Source organism: Durio zibethinus, chromosome 1 (genome assembly GCF_047325235.1).
Source record: "Durio zibethinus cultivar Kanyao isolate XHJ-2024 chromosome 1, ASM4732523v1, whole genome shotgun sequence".
In the NCBI taxonomy this organism is placed as follows: Eukaryota; Viridiplantae; Streptophyta; class Magnoliopsida; order Malvales; family Malvaceae; genus Durio; species Durio zibethinus.
Window position 1 is genome coordinate 29,976,784 of NC_143162.1, and position 4,631 is coordinate 29,981,414.

The 4,631-nt window shown below is 32.5% G+C and overlaps 1 pseudogene; it reads right to left on the bottom strand.

The window, feature by feature from the left end:
* Window positions 1-352: 352 nt before the first annotated feature.
* On the bottom strand, window positions 353-4,419 carry LOC111310753 (wall-associated receptor kinase 2-like; annotated as a pseudogene).
* Window positions 4,420-4,631: the final 212 nt, after the last annotated feature.

Consider the following 4,631-nt stretch of genomic DNA (forward strand, 5'->3'; position numbering starts at 1 on the left):
ATAAAAGATATTATTAGATAATCTTACATTTTTCTAATAAAATATAACAACCCCAAACACTTGAATCTAACATTATTCTGTCAAATAATGCGATTTAGAGGAGAATCATTTTAAGCAACATTTCTTTCTAGGATAATATTAAATGCACTAATATATTGCACTTAAATAATGCACTTATTTATTTTCTAGTTTTATTTTAGGAACTTAAGTGAAAAGCCTTCAATTAACATTTATGGGTTATAATAGAGTTGTGAAAACAAAATTTTATAAGAGGGTGCGAAATGTGTATTGAATGAGTACAGCAGTATTTTCCATTTTTTTAAGTACAATTATTCTTAGCTGGTTATTTGAGGTGGAGTTGGAGGCGGTAGCAATTGTAGTTGACGGTGGCTTTTCTTGAACCTTCAATTTCATGGGGAAAGGCTAGTGTCATCACCGGGAACAGAGTTAGAAACTTGGAGAAGAAAACAAAGGCAGAGTAATAGATTCTTAGTTACATAAATCAGTTTACTTCCGGTACTTATTACTAGCTAATATGCTAAATATTTATAATACAAAACTCTATTAGTCAAACTGTATCGAACCTAAGTGGATGAACATCTGATACAGATGTAATGCTGCAATCTCCGTAATATCCGGTCGAGGATGAAGTGAAGTCCCAATTCTCAGCTGGTTTTGTCACAACAAACTCGGCTTGTTTTGGCTGAGTGAGAATGTAATCTTGCAAAATTCTATTTCTCTCCAGTTCCATGGCCACTTCTTTCATTGTTGGTCCATATCTCCCATCTAAGTTTAAGCATCTCTTTGCAAAGTGAGCAACTGCGAATAGTTCCTCCATTCGACCATCCTTCACAACTTGAGCATCAAGAGTATATAGAAGACGATTTTCTTCCATCGATGAGATAAAATAGGAGACTATGCCTCTCTTTTCTTGCAATCTAACTGTTGAGATTGGCTTTTGTCCTGTTAAGAGCTCGACAAGAACAACTCCAAAACTATAAACATCACTTTTTTCGGTTAATTGACTTGACTGGAAGTATTCAGGGTCTATGAACCCAGAAGTCCCTTCCCTTGCACTTGAGTTGTCCAGTGAGTTTAATTAATACCGATTGATCTAGATGTTCCAAAATCTGATACCTTTGCTCGAAACTTTTTATCTATTAGTATGTTATTAGACTTGATATCTCTGTGATAAATGGTGACAGATGCAGATGAATGTAAGTAAGAAATTGCACTTGCAACTTCTGCTGCTATGCGTAATCGCATATCCCACGACCTTGGATATTCTTTATTTTGGTCACGGATGAGATGGGAAAGGGTTCCATTTGGGATGAATTCGTAAACAAGAAGAGGCACTTTGCTCTCTAAGCAACAGCCTAACAATTTGACAACATTTCTGTAATCAATTTGGGAAAGAATAACAATCTAATTGATAAATTGTTCCAGATACCCTTCGTTTACTATCTTGGACTTCTTTACTGCTACAGTTCTCCCTTCCTGCAACATTCCTTTGTAAACAGTGCCTTGGCCGCCACAACCCAGGATTCTGTTATCATTAAATTGATCAGTAGTCTTTTCTAATTCTTTCGAAGTAAAGAGTTTAGGTTTCTCCACACCACCTTCCTCTGAAGACAACCTTTCCTGAAAGAATAACCCACCATTTCTATTGTAGAATTTTTCCTTGAGTTTAACGTTCTTTCTTCTCTCTAGTTTCCTATAAAGCCACTAAACCCCATTAAGTAGAAACAAGAGCCCTACACGTAAGCAAATAGCTGCGATTAAGATGAAAGTCAGTAAATTGATTAACTCCTAACATAGTTAATTTTATCATTAATTTTAAGCTACGATTCGGAACAAAATTTAGTTGCGCATATCTCTTGCTATGTGTACCACCCGTTACACTTTCCTTTAATTTTTTCTGAAATTCACAAAATCCAGCAGTAATTCATCTATGAAGAAGATTAGTCATGAAACTACATGATTAGGACTACTATGCAAAAGATTAGTCAAAAACACCATTAATGGAACTTTTATCAAAAAGTAGTTAACTTATGAACAAAATCTCAAAAAAAAAAAATCTATTGACAAAAATAATGTCATCAACAACAGATTTAATAAGGCTTTGCAATGCGCCAGTAGGCTAACAACTTATGATCTTCAAAAACTTAATTTGCTAGTTTGTGATAATGTTTTTCGCTCTGTATATATGAGTGCCAACAATCTTACTATTATATCCTCAAATCCATCACTAATATTCCATCCTTAATTTTCGAATTCTTTATCATAATTGACTTTGACAAAAAGCATAAGAAGAAAATTTATACTTTCTTGTACCATAAGTTTTGTCCAGTTTTATTTTTTTATAGTCAAAATATATCAACTTCGATTATTGATATTTTAGATATTCTATTGAATTAATTTTTTATAAAATTATATTTGAAAACTTCCTCAATCAAGAATTTTAAAAGTATTTTTCTCATATTAAAATTTGCAATATACCTGAAATAAAATGAAGTCATTAGTGTAGAAAAGGTTTTATCCTTAAAATCAAAATAGGACATTATTAATGAGACAAAAGGAGTAATTTAAAATTCTCACTTGTTGACTTTGTTTTCATGAACAATTTTTAACGTTGACCTTTATTATTTTAAATATTTGAATTATTTAATTTATATTTTTATCAATTATAATATAAAATAAAAAGACATCAAAGTTTAAAATTTTTTTATCACAAAAAATCAATAGGTGACAATTTTATTGGAACGGAGAGAGTATTCCTTTTTTATAACATATGTTGATGTGCTATAAGTTAATTACAAAGAGTTGAAAAAAATCATGAAATTAACATGAATATATATATATATATATATATATGATATCCCTAAAAAGATAACATGATTTATTATTAATTAAACTTTGAAAGAGAGAGTGTGTTATTACCCGTTAAAAAATGAAAAAAAAAATTCCATTAATAAAATTTAATCAGTAAGAATTTTAAATTACAAAGAATTAAATTCTAATGAATAATAAATTTAATATAAAAGGTGTCAAATTTTCAAAAAAGTAATTAGTAGTATATTTCAATTTTTTAAGATATATCTGTGTAGATTCTCTAAAATATAAAAAATTTGTCAATTCAACTTAGTGTAAACTTTTATTAGTTTTATCTCATCTAATTAATTGTGTAGTACAAAGTATATACTAATGAGTATTTATACCAAATATACGAAAATTAAAATTATACTGGCGTTTATCTTTTCCAACCTAGTACAACAACAAGAATCGGAAAACTCTTACGGTGGGGGATTACTTTAGGACTGCAGCCTGTTCCATTTTTCCAACCATCGCCCTCAAACCCCTCAGGGCATGAGCAACTATAACTTCCAGCTACATCGTTACATGTTCCATTGCAAGGCTGCACTGTGTCACACTCATTAATATCTGGAAATTTTCACACATTTAAAGAAAAATTGGAAACAAAAGTATAATTATCTACATATAACAGACCATGAAAATAAGATAAATTCATCGATTGAATCCAAAATGGAGAATTTGATTTCTTTAACTTGGCAACCATGAGAGAGGTAAGGGTTAGCCTTGAAACCATCAAGACACTTGCACAGATATCCAGGGCCATTTTCTAGATCTATACAATAGCTGTTTTCCTTGCAAGTATAATTTTCTGTATCCATTTTAGCTTCTGTGCAAGTTTGATTCCCGATTGTCCAATCAATAATAATTGGGAATTCCGGTCCCTGAAATTTTCTATGTAAAGATCTGAAACAGAGAAGCTATATGCTACATCTTCCACAACAAATCCATAGCTGGAAGGATTGAAGCCCAATACCAAGGAATGGTTGCGAGAAGTAGCAAAAGTTACATGATAATTCCTCACTCCTTTTGGGAAAGCCGTCAGTCAATGCCAGAGCAAGATTCATTTATCACAACGGAAATTTCACTACAAAATGTTAAACATCCGGTTGAATAGTTATGTCCCAAGGAACCTTGAACATAAACGTAGGTGCACAGCCAATGGCTGTGAACTTGTTTCTGGTATGAGATATGGAGAATTTTGAAAATGTGATGCCACATATCGAAATATGTACTACGTCCTGATGAGTTGTAACAGTTATAACCTATCGAATTAACGATGTGCAAATAACCATCCAGAGAGATGTTGAGAACTTCAATATTGCTGGTGGTTAAGAATGCTTTTGAAGTGGTGAAAGTAGTGCTACAACGGATGAAAAGCTCCTATTGATATTACAACCGGGACTGTCTGCTCCAAAAGGGTATGGGATGTTGATATTTCCGCAATTGCTTTTTTCAGCTCGGTTTAGCTTGAGCTGCTACTGAAGTTGCTATAATTGTTAACTTGACTGCAAACGGAACAAGCTCCTTAAAACCAAGCAAACCCATGACTGCTATTTGCTTAGCTATTCCTCAACTATATCTAGGATAAATTGGAGAACATCCAAATGTAGGTTATTTTTGCTTATAGGAAAGTGTGTTTGAAGATTCAAAGGCATTTAATTGGGAAGCAGTAGAACCAAACATGTTTGATAGTTAGGGTTGTTAGGAAAATGGGGTCCAGTCCCATGTAAGTGGTTTTGGGCCAAGTAAAGGCCATG